Genomic DNA, 17,375 nt, shown 5'->3' with positions numbered 1-17,375 from the left:
TGAAACCTATCATCCATAAGGGCCCGCCCCGGAAACCTCCACTGCGTCTCACACCCCTCTGGTCTAGGAGCCCGAGCCTTCAACATAACTGGGGAGTGATCCGAGTATGTTCTGGGGAGTATCAGGGTATTTCTATACCAAGTAAATAGACTTGGGAAGACCAACCAGAAATCCAATCTGATCCATGTATCATACTTGGCAGAGTAGTGAGAATAAGCAGGACCCACCGGGTTGCACCGCCTCCAAATATCCAACAACCCAACTGAGTCGCACAACTCTAACAGCGCATGGCGCGCACATGGTTTTGTGTTGGGGAGGTAGAGGAGTCATCAAGGTAAGGATCTAATAAAAGATTAACCCCCCCCCCCAATACATATGTGCTCTGCATCAAGCTGCAAGATTTGAGAATGTAGATCATGGAAAAACTCTGGTATGTCGGTATTAGGGGCGTATATGCACACAAATTCCACGCAATGGCCCAACAACTGCCCTACTACAATTGTATATCGACCTTCTCTGTCGCTTGTGTAACAATATCGCCGTGCCCTTCGCGTAAGTACTAAAATTGGCAAAGTACCGATGTGGCCCCCAGCTGGACGCGAAATGGGTAACGTTTGTTTTGGGTAAATGGGTTTCTTGTAAAAATGCAACGTCTATCCCATGTCTCTGCAAGAAATGCATTCTAGCATTATTGAGGCCCTTGACATTCCAGGTGATAAGCGACAGGTTGGAGCAGTCGGACAGGTTATTCAATGTTGTCATTTAGCCTAAATCTTAGTGAATGCTGTATTGCATCATAGCAAAATCTCTTCATTGAACAGTAAGTATACTGATATTCAGTTAGTACTAACCAAAAGCTACGAACAACCCCCCCACCATCCCCACCCATTGCTGCGGCACCCTTCGCAGGGAACCTCCCCATGTAATCGGTAGCCAAATGCATCATGTAAACATCCTAGATTTATAAACAGGAGTTAAGTAAGATACATTACAATCTAATAACACCTTTACCGTGCTAAACACACAGGGGAGAAGCAACGCATCGTCAGAATACCAACATTGCAGTAAACTAAATTAACCTAGTGATTTTCCTATCCCAATACAAGAAGAAAACATTTGAAACGGAGCCATGGAGTCTCAGGACTATTCGGAGGACAAAAGTTCCATGCTGGCCACGGAGCCACTGTGAGGGGGGAAGCCCTAGTTGCAACTGTGCTCCTATGACAGCTGCAGCCTGTGTAGCTTCTGCAGAACTCCTGTACCACGGTGGGGGTGTCGAAAATCCAGGATTTGCCCTCGATATCCAAGCAAAGGCATGCTGGGTATAATATGCCGTACTTAAGTCCCAGATTTCGAAGAGTAGCCTTAACACCATTGTATTTGTGCCTCGCCTCCTGAACCATTACTGTAAAGTTAGGTACAGGGCCAATGTCGATCCCTGCCAGGTAATCGCACCACGCTCTCTTGCCAAGCGCAGTGCAGTGTCCCTGCCTCGAAAGTTCATGATGCACACAATTATAGGTCTGGGAGAGCAGCCAGGATTGGGGCGAGGGCTCAGGGAGTGATGTGCACGCTCAACGAAAAAAACGGGAGTGAAAGCGTCCTTGCCAAATAGGTCAGCCAGTAGAGTTTCGACAAAAAGATCCATTCGGCAGGTATTGGCCGACTCAGGGACCCCAAGGATGTGAATGTTATTGCGCCTACTACGCACCTCTAAATCGTCGTTTTTTATAGCAACCTCCTTTAGGATCTTTTCCATGCGTTCTAGGCGCTACGTTGATGGGCCGTCCCGTCCTCTGAAACCCTCCCTTCCACTGTATCCAGCCGCTTATCATGAACCTCTATTTTGGCACCCAAATTGTCCAGGCGCTTTTCCAGGGTGTTGCATCGACCATCCAGCGCCCTGAAGTCGGCTCTCAGCTCATGTGACAGGGAAGTCAGGCTTGTAGAAGGATCGCCTGTGGGGCTGCATCTTGTCCGCCTTCAGCCATACTGCCACCTGCTTCCTGCACTTTCTCTGCAGCTTTCCCAGACTACAATAGCCATTGCTTGGGGTCTTTCTGACCCATATCTTCCTGCATATGTCAGGTGGATGGAAGCATCTATCTACAACAAGCCTCTGATTGGAGTGGCTAAGTGCCTGCTGCATGGGGCCCAAGCACGATATGTGTGGGATCGACAAAGGAGCATCAAGGCCCTGCTCTGTAAAGTAACACAGTCCCGGTCACTGTAAGGAGTTATTGCGCTGTGGCTATCATCATCCACCTGAGCCAGCTGTATGGACAGTTTGTAGACCCCCAGCGCTATGATCCAGAGCCCCCTTGCCGTCTCATATAGTGCCCAGCTTCCTGAATTGCCCAGGGGTGTCCATGCATGGTGATCAATTCCTCGGGACTGCCTCAGTTCCGCTGGTGCCACATCGCAACCCTCATGCCCAGTATGCTGAATGATTCCACCCCATAGAGCGGGCGGTGCGACCCCAGATAATAGTGCCCCCTCCCCGTAGGCTGATCTGAACAGCTGGAAGGCTGCCTCACAGGTTCTCCCACGGTCCCTATCACCACAGGGCCTCCAGGAGCAATACGGATCGGACGCGCCCGCACCAGCCAGTGCGAATCAGATGAGCGCATAGAGGTGGTGGTGGGGGGGTCACACACTGGGTGCACTCACCTCGCTCTCTCCTTAAACACTTCACTCTCTCTACCTTTATCTCTGCTTAACTACTCTACACCTGACGAGTTCTATACCTTTTTTCTTTTTGCCCCTATCGCGACTTCACTGCTATCTCTCTACCTAGAATCTGTCGCTACTTCTCTCACTAACTCAACTATCAACCTGTCTACCTCTATCATTCTTTGACACTTACTCTATCTCATCTCTCTTAATTCCTCACATTTCTTTCTGACTCACTCCTAAACGTATCCCACCCATCTCTTTCTCAACGTTTACTCTTTGCCTTTACTGCCTTTGTCTAGCTCGCTTTACCTCTCAAACCTCAGTCTAAATCGTCACCTATGTCTGTCCCTCTCTTTCTGCACCAACCACTTCCAGATTACACCTCTTTGCATCATTCTATCTTACTACTTCACATTTCTCTCCTCACCATATGTCACTCCCTACCTTACTATCTCTGTACCTCATCTCTATCGCTACCTTCCGTCTTCTTTTACTTAGCTGCTCTTTCTTAACTATTCTCTTTGCCTCTCTTTCTTTCTCTTGTCGCCTGCTTCCTCACATTTCGCTTAAGAAGTGGAGGACATTACCTAGGGTGTGGTATACACATAAAGAGGCCAGGAGGGACAAGGCAGGGGATGAGATCTAAGGAGTAAATGATCAAGTTTCATTTGTATTTATTTTGTAATTATGAATACTCAACAATTAAATGCACTAATTTTAATATCATGCAGTAGTCTGCTCAACATTCATTAAGTCACCATTTTCTTTTCTTTCCTACAATATAAGGAACAGTCGGGTTTGGCACCAAATACTACGTAAAAAATGTTGCTACAAGGAGAAAAATCTACCTCCACTCACAAAAAGAAATGTGGGATCAATGTTATTTCAAGCTTTCTTTTGGTACTTATCTGGCTGGTGCAAATGCAGCAGGTTGAACGTTCTACTCTTTTTCTGTGCAGTATCTGAAAGTTTAACATACAATGCAACACTGTTTGCATTTATAAGGCCTTCAATTAGCTGACATGAGTAACATATTCTAAGTTGTTCCAAATAGGGGCCTAAAAGATGGCACTGATTCACGCTGAGGGAGACCCGGAGGCAGGGAGCAGGGCAGAATTTAATTGGGAATGTTCCCAAGAACTCGAGCCATAGCAGGCTAGTTTTTCTAGCACCTATGTCACTTTTTTCATCTCCCCGAGGTTCATTGCATCAGGCACAGAAGAGGCTTCAGCAGAGAAAGAGAGAGAACTGGAGAGAGAGCAAAAGAGGGGGGTAATGGTTAGATGAATGGAAAGCTAGGGGGAAGGAAAAGAGAGGGACTTGTTTTGCTATTTATGGCAGGGCTACTTTTGGTTGCCAGTTCGGCCCAGGCAGGCTGGGAGTGTGCAGTGATCCAACACACCAGGAAGTAGTAGAATTATTCCTTTTATTCGTAAGTAACTCCGTACATTCAATGATGTTCATAACTGGCAGTCAAATTCCGCAATGCTGTAACATTCCATAACAAGGCATAAATACATATTCTAATACCTACACTCTACATTCTCTAACCTTAGTATACAAATAATCACACTACTACACATCCCACTTTCTACAAATAAAAAAAAAAAAAAAATGGAAAACTCCGAACACCCATGGAGCAAGAGATGCCAAACGAATGCAGCTGGAATACACGCACATACTCATCACTCATTCACACACAAAGTAATCTAGACCTTTGGGTGCTCTGATAACCCACCCACATCTGCTGGGTTTTCTAGTACAGGACTTTAACCTCCATCCCCCTCTCTTCCACTTCCAAGCCAGAAGTTCTTTTTTCACCATCCACTAAATTATTTCTCAAATCTTCACACCCTTCATCACCAGCAAGGTGCCCACCATTGCATTTTTGTGCAAGGAACATCCAACTGTCCGGTACCTGAGATTCCTGACCTTCGTGTTCTAATGTAGGTGATGTTTCCAACCACCAATATTTATTCGAACCGTCTCCATTCACCATCGCATCAACATTTTCATCTTTACTACTTTTACTTATTTCATGACTAGCCACAGCAAGGCACTCATGTGATGATGCTCCCATCTTCTAACTCAACCGTATTTTTCATGACTCTTGCAACTTCCTTGGGTTCACTGAACCAACTCTGCTCTTTAATATCTTTCCTGTACGATTTCACTCGGACCCATTGTCATTTGAGCAACACATCCTTAGTGTTATGTTCAGCTTCAAATTAACTTTTATTCTTCTATTGTGCTTTTAAGATGCTTTTCCTTACATCTATAACATCCCACTCCAATTTTCTACTTCTTTTCATCTATCCAAGCTTTATTCTTGAATACCGTACTGTGCCCTGCATCAATCCAAAAGGACTCTCACCAACAGTCTCGTGGTGAGTTACCCTGTATGGTTCATTGAGACAACATAGATGTAAAAAATATCGATGTAAAAAATACAGACAACAAAAATATCAACTCCTATACTTAAACAGGTAAGAACAAAAAGATTGACAAAAAATATCAATTTGAAAAATATAGATGTATAAAATATTGACTTCTATATAAATATCAAATAAAATAATATATATGAAATATATCAAATATTAAAAATTGTTTTAACAAAATAAAATACATTTAATATACATTTAAAAAATATATAACAAAAAACGTAAAAACACACAAGCATAATAATTTATACATATATATTTACTTTAAAACAATTAATAAACTATTATTTTTAATTTATGTTAAAAGTTTAAAATAATATAAAACATAACTATATATATATTTTAAAATATGAAAAAAACACAAGTCTATAAAAATTCAAACATTAAACTTACATTTTACAATACAATCAGTGCAACAATAGAGAAAGTGTTGGATAGCAAAGGGGTAAAAATAACTATTCCCAAACCAGTGAGTGCAAAAGTAGGGTAAGTGTTGGATAGCGGAGGAATTACATTTACTATTCAAACTCCAGTGAGTGCAACAGTAGAGAAAGTGTTGGATAGCAGAGGGGGAAAAATTATTATTTCCACTGCAGTGAGAGCAATAGTAGGGAAAGTGTTGGATAGTGGAGTGGAAAAATTACTATTCCCACTCCAGTGAGTACAACAGTAGGGAAAGTGCTGGTTAGCGGAGGGGTAAAAATTATTATTCCCATTCCAAAGAGTCCAGTAGTAGGGAAAGTGTTGGATAGCGGACGGGTAAAAATTACTATTCCAACTCTAGTGAGTGGAACATTAGCGAAAGTGTTGGATAGCGGTGGGGTAAAAATTCCTCTTCCCACTCCAAAAAGTGCAACAGTAGGGAAAGTGTTGAATGGCAGAGGGGTAAAAAATACTATTCCCACTCTGGTGAGTGCAACAGTAGGGAAAGTGTGGATAGCGGAGAGGTAAAAATTACTATTCCCACTCCAGTGAGTGGAACATTAGGGAAAGTGCTGGATAGAGGAGGGGTAAAAATTACTATTGCCACTCCAAAGAGTCCAGCAGTAGGGAAAGGTGCCGATCACGATCCGGTAAAAACCGGGTACGAACCGTCGGACGGAGCATATTCTCCGTCCGACGCGTACCCGGTCGTCAAAATTTACAAACAAGGAATTACGATTCGCACGGGAACACCATTTCCGTACGAATCGTAAAAAAGCCCGACCGAACAAAATAAACCTACAAATGCGATCCGGGAAAGCGCCGACCTGACGTCGGTACGCTCGCAGCCAGCCATTCATGACCCAGGAATTACGATTCGCACCGACGTTATCCCGCACGGTGAATATTTTCCGGCTGCCAAAAACTGCCGGGAAATCAGGACGACGCGAACAAGGACCACCAGTACGCGACGGACAGACAGGACGACGCGAACAAGGAGGACCAGTACGCGACAGGACGACGCGATCAAGGAGTACCAGTACGCGACGGACAGACAGGACGACGCGATCAAGGAGGACCAGTACGCGACGGACACACAGGACGACGCAAACAAGGAGGACCCGTACGCAACGGACAGACATGGACCCGAACCTACGTGTCATCCCGGCCCTCATAGCAGTCCACCTCCTCTACAGGTTCCGACGCAGACGCCGCAGAAGGTCAGAATAACTAAGGGAGGGGGGAAAGTGGGGTGGGGTGGGGGTGGCAGGACCAGGGCAGGCCACAAAACCCCCACCAAAGTCACACACCACACATGCCCAGGACATACCTGACACCCATGCCCTGGTCACTATGAGGGGGTGGGGGCGTGTCCAGCCAAGCCAGCGACCGCCACAACGGAAGTCCGTCACCACGCGAACCGGCAACACAACCAGACCGGTACGTCCCGTACCCACGCCTGAAGAGCGTGGGTACGAGACGTACCACGCCCACACCCACGTCACCCCAACAATGGCGAGACGGATCGTACCCACGTGGCAAAGGCCTGGGTACGGAACGCACAAGCATCACATAGCGTGGGGACCGATATGTACGGACCCTACCCCCACCCGCGGACGTACGGACCGTACCCCCACCCCACCAGTGTAAGTACGACTCGGACCCTCACCCGCGTATGCATGGAGCGTACCCCCACCCCAACAGTGTAAGTACGACTCGTACCCTCACCCGTGGACGTACGGACCGTACCCCCACCCCACCAGTGTAAGTACGACTCGGACCCTCACCCGCGTATGCATGGAGCGTACCCCCACCCTACCAGTGTAAGTACGACTCGGACCCTCACCCGCGTATGCATGGAGCGTACCCCCACCCCAAAAGTGTAAGTACGACTCGTACCCTCACCCGCAGACGTATGGACCGTACCCCCACCCCACCAGTGTAAGTACGACTCGGACCCTCACCCGCGTATGCATGGAGCGTACCCCCACCCCAACAGTGTAAGTACGACTCGTACCCTCACCCCGTATGCATGGAGCGTACCCCCACCCCACCAGTGTAAGTACGACTCGTACCCTCACCCGCGTATGCATGGAGCCTACCCCCACCCCAACAGTGTAAGTACGACTCGTACCCTCACCCGCGGACGTACGGACCGTACCCCCACCCCACCAGTGTAAGTACGACTCGGACCCTCACCCGCGTATGCATGGAGCGTACCCCCACCCCAACAGTGTAAGTACGACTCGTACCCTCACCCGCGGACGTACGGACCGTACCCCCACCCCACCAGTGTAAGTACGACTCGGACCCTCACCCGCGTATGCATGGAGCGTACCCCCACCCCAACAGTGTAAGTATGACTCGTACCCTCACCCCGTATGCATGGAGCGTACCCCCACCCCACCAGTGTAAGTACGACTCGTACCCTCACCCGCGTATGCATGGAGCCTACCCCCACCCCAACAGTGTAAGTACGACTCGTACCCTCACCCGCGGACGTACGGACCGTACCCCCACCCCACCAGTGTAAGTACGACTCGGACCCTCACCCGCGTATGCATGGAGCGTACCCCCACCCCAACAGTGTAAGTACGACTCGTACCCTCACCCGCGGACGTACGGACCGTACCCCCACCCCACCAGTGTAAGTACGACTCGGACCCTCACCCGCGTATGCATGGAGCGTACCCCCACCCCAACAGTGTAAGTACGACTCGTACCCTCACCCCGTATGCATGGAGCGTACCCCCACCCCACCAGTGTAAGTACGACTCGTAACCTCACCTCGAATGCATGGAGCGTACCCCCACCGTGTATGTTCCATGCGTACATATCCAGAAATAGGAGGTGTGTGTGCAGAGTCCTCCCAGCAGTGCCCTGAGACAGGAGGGGTGTGTGCCTATCACTACCAGCAGTGCCCTGAGACAGGAGGGGTGGGTGTGGAGTCCTCACAGCAGTGCCCTGAGACAGGAGGGGTGTGTGCCTATCACTACCAGCAGTGCCCTGAGACAGGAGGGGTGGGTGTGGAGTCCTCACAGCAGTGCCCTGAGACAGGAGGGGTGTAACACATGTGTGTGAGGCTGGAAGTACACACATGCATACTGCCTACAAGGGAACATGTCCCCATGAACTCATGTCAACAGACTCCATACACAAGTACAGTGATCACCAAGGATGCCACGAATGTTGCAGGTGGAGACATGGCCCTGCATGCATGGCCAAAGTAGAAGGGCTCCGTCACACACACAGCTCATGTAGACACAGCTCTGCGCTAAATATTGGGAACACCCTGCAGGGAAGATATCAGGGTACACAGAGGAAAGAATACACCCTGGGACAATTGCACCATGCAGTAACTGCTTACATGAACAAAGAAAGTGAGCTAACACCTTGTGATGGCACACAGATCCCCGGGTCCCCCCAATGAGCCTCACACTACTACATTTCCCACACACCCAACACATAAACACCACCCAAAACCATGTAGCAGCCCCACCAACACCAATACCAGCATAGCAGTAGTGTTATAATGAAAAAAAAATGAAGCTTTATTCAGCATGAGCACAATGTCCGTGGATTGCAGGCAGTTCAATATTTACAAAGCCCATAGGGCAGTCAATGAGTCTCAGCTGGATGGGGGACACTGTGCGATGCCTGTCCCCTACCTTGCCTGCACAGTTACATGCCTTCGTCTTCCACAGGGGTGAGGGCATCATGGGGGGGGGAAGCACCAGGCACCGCAGGGACATCAGGGCAAAGGGGAGGCGTTGTGGGTGCAGGGATGGAGGACTCCACCACAGGGGGTGGGGCAGGGCCAAAGGCGGAGGCCAGGATGGCACTACACACCTTTGCAAGGTCCTCAAGGGAGTCCCCTGCACCCGAAGGATCCACAGGCCCCAAGGAGGGGGGGGGGTCAGAGGGATGGGTCGCAGCGCCACCGGGGGAGGGTGGAGACAGGGGGGGAGAATCAACCACCCTGACCGAGGACTTCCTTGACCGCTTGCGTGGTGTTGTCACTGTGGGGCTAAGGGACAGAGCGCCCATGAAGGAGTCCTTGGGGGAGATGTGGCCAGGAGAGCTGAGGGGAGGGGATTTGGAGGGAGTGGACTGGGTGGAATGCGGACTCCCACTATGGCTGCGTGTCACATGTTTGCCCCCCGACCCAGTGGGTGTGCCTACCTCACCCTGTGTGTGCGTGTCAGGAGGAGTGCGGTGGACCTTCCCTGCTGGTGTGGTGCCTGTGTCTGTTGATGTGGGTGCATGCCGATGTCTGGGTGTACGTGGGACAGGCATGGGAGTGGGAAGTGTGGATGGGGCAGGGGTAGGTGGGGGGAGGTCGCGCTGCAGGAGACCCACTGCTGCAGTCAGTGTGCAGTCTATGGACCTCAGCAAGTTGCGTTGGTCAGCCTGCGATGAATGAATGCCCTCCAAGTATGCCTCGATGTTGGTGAGGGTTTGCCCGTGGGCATGGAGGACATTAAGGATCGCAGCCTGACCAACCTGCAGCTGCCGCTGGATGTCCACAGACTCGGCATTGGCGGCAGCAGTGGAGACAGGGGCAGGGGGTGCGGTGCCTGGCATGAAGGAGACATGCGGTGACCGGGCACGCTGGGAAGGGACACGAGCAAGTGGGAGGCGGCTGATGGGAACTGAGGGGGCGGTGCGAGGTGTTGTTCCGCTGTCAATTGCTGGTGCAGCCTCCGCCCACTCGGAGACATCCTCCTCGGACCTGTCAGCTTCGTATTCTGACGTGCCAGTCGACAGGTCCTCGCCCGCACTCTCCTCCGCCTCTGTCCCACTCGATGTGCCAGCCCCGATGTCACGGCTGGCACTGGTGCTCGGTCCCTCCGCCTGGTCTGTGGCCATGTCTCCCTCTGTGTCCCCCGACGATGCTGTGGGCAGGGTGGAGAGACAGAAATTAATCAGACACCTGTACACATCTGTCACATGAGTCCAATCTACATAGGTTACATTGCATAGCCTGAAAAGGAAGATCCCTAACATCTACTAAACAAGGTACCGATGTAGGGCATGAAACACACAGTTGGTTGAGCCACCATGCCACTGAAATACCATGGAGAGCATGAGACAATAGCAAAAGACAGGAAACGGAGTCTGACATAGCACCCAGGCCCTGGGGACAATCCAGCACTGCATCTGCACCACACAGCGTTGGCGAAAATAGGGATGACCAGGGACCATATCCCTGAACTTGAGACACATGCTGCATAGGTAATGCTGAAAACATGCCCAACATGACTGGGTCACTGCACCTTGCGTGTGTGTCCAGACAAACATCACACACTGCCCAGACCCAGCAAGTAGAAATCAGGATTTGACATATAGGCTTTGCCCATCCCAACCACCCCCTACACGAGGCAAATTGTTGAGACACAGGTGGCACCAACATCTCATAGTCTGGGTGATAAACACAGGGGCAGCCAAAATGCAAGATTGGACGCCAAACACCCAAGGTGCGCCTGTACAAATAATGAGGTACCAGTGCCCATCCTCAGATGAGTATAACAAGACACACAGGCACTGGCAACTGTGAGTATGAAGAAGGACATTCAGGTCAGGCTGCACAGTGGACACCTGTACAAAATTGCACGTCTATATACATGGTGCCAGGGGACAATGGCACAGAGCACAACCTACGCTGTAGACACTGAGAGTGTCCACGTTTTGTGATGACACATACAACACTGACGAAAAGGTGCCCCAGGGGACAGTAGTGGCCACGCAACTCCATGCTCCTGAATGGTAATGACTGCAACACACGCCACCATCCCTGCACTATGCGTATCGCACACTCATGCACATCATGTCACAGGCCACTACATAGGACATGCGCGCTGTAAGGCATGACACTTGAGAGACTAACTCCCATGTCTGGACTCAGCATCAGTGCCAACTGACATGGAACCCACATGCAGTGAACTGGACAGGGCACAGCCAAGGTCCCAAAACCTGTTACACACCACCCCCACACATGACGCTACAGGCATAGTTCTCGTGGACAAAGCGCCAGCCTACATTACCTTGTGAAGGAGTGACTACACACAGACCAGGGAACACATTGCAAGGAGGGGAAGGGTGGCAGGAGCGCAGCGCTATACTGGGGCAACCTGGATCTGCACAGCACCTTTAAACCCTGGCAGTGAAATCATGCTACTGTGCCCTTACAAATGCCGGTGACACACAACAAACACACATGTACCTACCCCCTTCCGGCTGCTGCATCTCCTGTAAGCGCCTCTCCAAGTCTGGAAAGACCACCGGCAGCACACGCCTGTGGAGGTGGCTCAGACGGCGGCGCCCGCGGTTCTTGTGGCTCACAGGTGAGTCCCCCAGCAGGACCCGTGCAATCCTCCGCGTCCAGCACCGGATATCCTGCCAGCGTTTCCTCACCTGGGACAGGCTCCGCCTCCGACCATCCACACCCGTCACGGCACTGACGGCGGTCAGCCAGATCTGCTCCTTGGCAGTGGCGCCTACCTGTGAGGAAGAACAAGTGACACCACATCAATACACCAGCCACATGCCACAGAGAGACATATGAGAACAAATTAGCTGGTTACAAGGCATGTCATGCAGCCAACGCATTGCACCTTTGTCATAGGGACATGATCCTCTGGTGAGGGAAAAAGCAGTACGAGCCATTGTGGGTACACAGGTGGAATGATGGCAATGTCACAATCAATGATCAAGGCTCACACTGTGCATCGCACCCACCCCTCCTGTCTCAGGGCACTGCTGGGAGGACTCTGCACCCACCCCTCCTGTCTCAGGGCACTGCTGGTAGTGATAGGCACCCACCCCTCCTGTCTCAGGGCACTGCTGGTAGTGATAGGCACACACCCCTCCTGTCTCAGGGCACTGCTGGGAGGACTCTGCACCCACCCCTCCTGTCTCAGGGCACTGCTGGTAGTGATAGGCACCCACCCCTCCTGTCTCAGGGCACTGCTGGGAGGACTCTGCACCCACCCCTCCTGTCTCAGGGCACTGCTGGGAGGACTCTGCACCCACCCCTCCTGTCTCAGGGCACTGCTGGGAGGACTCTGCACACACACCTCCTGTGTCTGGCCAGCACCTCAAAGCAGTCACATGCCACAGGCCACTGACGCCAGCTCAGCAGAGTACACAGACACACACAGGCACAGGACATTCACCTGCCATTGCCAAATGCAGATACAAACCTCACTGCACATGTGCCACTAGATCGGGGGGGCTCACAGGTGTGGGGCTGTCTCTGCACGTCAGACACACAGCACTGCTCCCTGCTCACATGAGATGTGCAGGGCATATCCAGGCCTCATGCATCTGGGGTGGTCCACTACACATATGCACCCACACAAATGACATTGGACTTACACACACAGATGTCCAGGGGACGAACACATCATGTGGACACTCTCAGCATAGGTACAGTGGACAAACACACATCTGTAGGCACAGTCAACTGTCACACTGGGGTAACCACAGAATCACAGGAGGACTGTAGTAGCCCCATACCCTGGAGGATTAGACAGGCACAATGTGTAATGCCACATGCAGTGAATGTCACAGTAAACACAATGCAAGTGAGGAGAGCAGACATGCACCACAGCATGCTCTGGCTGGGAGACATCAGGCATCCCCCCCCCTACAGTACATGGCATGTGTGTCACACCAGGACACAATGCCAGAAGTCACAGTCACAACATAGGGACAGTCTGTGCCAGTGGCCTATGCACTCACCTGATACCCTGGTCGCCCATACAGCATGGGGAACTGTGGGAGGATCACATCCAGCAATGCCATGTTCTCCTCCAGGGTGAATGGCTGTGTCCTCTCCACAGCCCTTGACATGGTTCCAGGGAATCAGTAGCAGCAGCTGGGTCGACGAATTCAAAGATGTGCAGGCAAGTACTCCCTCATGGGACCTGGCTGCCTTATATGTGCCTTCCTGCCCTGTCTCATGCACAGGAGTACAGAGTGATTGGTCACTCACATTTGCATCCTATGTTTCCACCAATCCCTTCAAACCTAGCAGTCTGTGTGTACTCTATCGGTTTCATTCTCCTGCATGATGTCAGCTCCACAAACACATTGCAACAAAGTAGATTAATTCCAACTGACTTCTGCTGTGCACCTTCCAGAAGAAAATCGAATTTTGAACTTGGTCTCCATGACAACCAGCATGCATGTAGGCCTTAATACTTGTCCCTCATGTGTCCCCTATGTAATTTGGAGTTTCACACACAGGTACGGTGCGTTCCGGGGCCCTAGGGCACCCCAAATGCACTGCAACGGCCCGTACACGCGTGCCTATGTTCACTATCACTATGGGTGTGCTTGCGTATGCGTACTCGTAGTGGTACGGGCCGTACACACGCCTGTACGCTCCCTATCACTATGGGTGTCCACGCGTATGCGTACTCGTAGTGATAGGGAGCGTACAGGCGTGTGTACGGCCCGTACCACTATGGGTGTCCACGCGTATGCGTACTCGTAGTGGTACGTGCCGTACACACACCTGTACGCTCGCCATCACGATGGGTACACATACGGCAGCACTCCCATAGTGATATGGGAACGTACACAGGCCCTCTTCGCAGCAGTACAGCGGTTTTCACACATCACGGTGGTGACAGGCGGCACACAGGTAGGGATAGGGCGGACATACATGTCCATGGATGGACATACTTGTCCATGAATGGACATACTTGTCCATTAATTGACATCATGGCATCGTCTGTGCATCACTACATGTGTGGGGCACAGGTGTGATGGCCTGTGATGTGGAACATTACTCCTGAGTCGAGAAGGCACCAGATGTATGATGAGATGTGTACAGATGTACTGTGTGATGGTGCTATGTGTGCCAGGCATGCCCTTGACTCCTTTGACATGTGTGCATGTCGTACTGCACACTTGGGGTGAGCGGCACTGGCATGGCACGGACACCAACACACGGAAGTGTCCCCTGATGCCCGGTACAGGGGTCATGACACCTGACTTGTCACTACCCACGGTGCACAATGTGACTATGTCATGTATGTGTGGGTGCTTCCCATCAGGTTGATGTTGGAGCACCCTCAAAAGCTGCAGCCGTTGCAGCAACCAACATGTGTCTGTGTGTAGATTGTCAGTGCACACTGTTCCGCACACCATGCCACATGTGGTATCGGATGTGAGGTGCACATGTATGCATGGGACACGGAGTAGCGTGACAAGGACATGTCAGCATCCTCACAAGGAATGTGTGGTGAGTCATGACATGTGCACCTTCATGGCAAGGTGTGTGGGCTGTCCTAGTGTAATGTCATGTGACCTGTGGCTCCAGTGTTCCGCTACCAGTCTCTGCAATTGGCATCCTACGGCTGCTGATGTGTGGGCGTATGTCACTCCTGTCTTGCGTCTGGCTGTTCACTTGCACTGGGACACAGCTATTCCCATGGTGTGACATGGGGAGGTTCTCAATCTCCGTGTGTAGCTGGGTCTTGGTAGGAGTGTCACCTTGCATCCATACGTGTCCTGGCCATGTAGCACATACCTGACTCCCTATGTAGCATGTGTGTATTGACAGATTAACATGTGCTCAGTACACATGATTTGTTGTCGTAGTGCACTCACTCTTCCTTGTCACTTCCAAATTACTGCAGAGCGCGGCCTCTTGCCCGACCAATTCCGGACTTGGCTGCCATGCAGGAGAATGACAGCATCCGGCTCTACCGCTTCACCCAACCGTTGATTCTGGAGTTGACGGCGAGACTGGCACCACACCTGCAACTGCAGCACAGGTATCCTACGGCACTGACACCCCAGCTGAAGGTAATGGCTGCCCTACATTTTCTTGCCACGGGTACCTTTCAAAATACCATAGCTCATGTTGGTGGCATGTCCCAGAGCATGTTCTGCCGTGTGCTGCATGATTTCTTAGAGGCCATGTTCATTCACCTGGATGACTTCATCAAGTTCCCAACCCCTGAACAGATGACTGAGGTCAAGCGTGGATTCTATGCCCTGGGAGGGATGCCCCATGTCATTGGGTCCTTAGATGGGACACATGTAGCTTTGGTACCACCACACGCACGGGAGGTGGCGTACCGCAATCGAAAGCACTACCACTCCATTAATGCCCTTGTGGTGTGTCTGTCGAACATGGTGATTTCACATGTCTGTGCTCGTTTTCCAGGATCAGCACACGATGCCTACATCATGAGGCGTAGCAGGATGCCTGAAATGATGATGCAGCTGCGCAACGAATGGGCATGTGTTGTTGGTGGGTACAGTCTGTCTGTCCTGTATTTTGCAAAACCTACCAGCACGACCGCTTCACCAGTTCTAACGATGTCCATGTGCTTCCCATGTAGGGGACGCTGGCTATCCCAACATGCCTTGGCTGCTCACACCTCTCCGCAACCCCATCACGCCGGCCCAGCTCCGCTACAACACCGCCCATGGCCGGACAAGGCGAGTGATCGAGAGGACGTTTGGCCTGCTGAAGAGCCGATTCAGGTGCCTCCACAAGACCGGCGGCGCACTCCCATATGCCCCGGCGAAGGTCTGCAAGATCTTCATGGTCTGCTGCATGCTGCACAACATGGCAGTTGAAAGAGCTGTGCCACTCATCCTGAATCAACATGACGAGGACCATCCACCCGTGGAGGACGAAGGGCTTGGCAATGGGGCTAGTGATGTGGAGGATGTGGAGCCGCAAGAGGACATCCGGACTCGGCTCATACGCGACTTCTTTGCTTAGTGGTGAGTACCAGTGTCTGAGTGTGCACGCATTGGTCCCCGTGTGGCATGTGTTGTGATGTGTGTGTCCACCTGCATGTATGGCACGTGAGTCAGAGGTGTGTGTGGGTGTGTCACTGGAGTGATGGTGGCAGTGATGGTTGTACTTCCCCAGTCATAATTGTGAACTAGCATGTTGTCATCCATACATGTGTCGAGTAAATGCACATGCAAGTGGCTGTGCTTTTTGTGGCTGACTTCTTGTGTGTCTCTCTTCCCCAGGTACTTGCGCATGCCGTCTGCTGGTTGCATTGTTGTGGCACTGCTATTCCTCATGGACATGACATCGTGGGCTGACTCAGCGTTACAGGCACGGACACGTTTGGAAGTCTCCATGGGGTAAGGGATGCATCTGGGGTGTATTGGGTGTGGCAGTTGTTCACGATGTATGCACACTGCCCCTGTCGATGTTTGGTTCCTCTGCAGCCATGTCGCATCCCCATGGGACACGACATGCAGCTGTGTACACCTGAATAGATGGTCTGCCTGGTTGACCGTCATCAGTGATGGGATAGGGGATTGTGATGATGGCATCAATGTGTGTGACACTGCCCTCGGCCAAATACGGTTAGCATTGGCTTGACATGGTGTGGGACTTCGACATCAGCGGATCTATGGTGTATGGCAGGCTCTCCGTGTGCAGCTGTGGGTATTTAGCTGTTAGCCGACGCTTGTGTGCCAGTTCCATGGCGAACACGCATTTGTGCTGCAGAAGGGGGGTGCCAGTGTTGGACCCACATGTTACTCCACATGACGTCTCCATGTGTACTTCGAGTTGCCTCTGCAATCCCGAATACATGACTAATAAAGGTGTCCCTATGCCTCCAAGGTGCCTCTTCTCAGTCAATGCTGGTGTGTTGCCACGGTGCATCCAGCATGTCTGGCATGGTATTCCCTGATTGTGGCTATGTGTCAATGTGTCGAGTAGCAAGATGGAAGCTGTGTGTGGGCTGAGACTGTGTATTGGGCATGATGTCCATGACTGTGTGGGTATTGTGACATGTGCCATCCCCATGCATCCAACTTTGGCCAGGCCCCCATTCTCTG

General features: G+C 51.3%; 1 pseudogene; it reads left to right on the top strand.

The window, feature by feature from the left end:
- The window catches only part of LOC146866276 (alcohol dehydrogenase class-3-like), a 177,471-nt pseudogene that overhangs the window by 6,028 nt on the left and 154,068 nt on the right, over positions 1-17,375 (top strand).

The sequence above is a fragment of the Triturus cristatus genome, chromosome 2_1 (genome assembly GCF_964204655.1).
Source record: "Triturus cristatus chromosome 2_1, aTriCri1.1, whole genome shotgun sequence".
Classification (NCBI taxonomy): domain Eukaryota; kingdom Metazoa; phylum Chordata; class Amphibia; order Caudata; family Salamandridae; genus Triturus; species Triturus cristatus.
The sequence above is the reverse complement of the archived record's forward strand: the minus strand, read 5'-3'. Positions and strand labels throughout refer to the sequence as shown.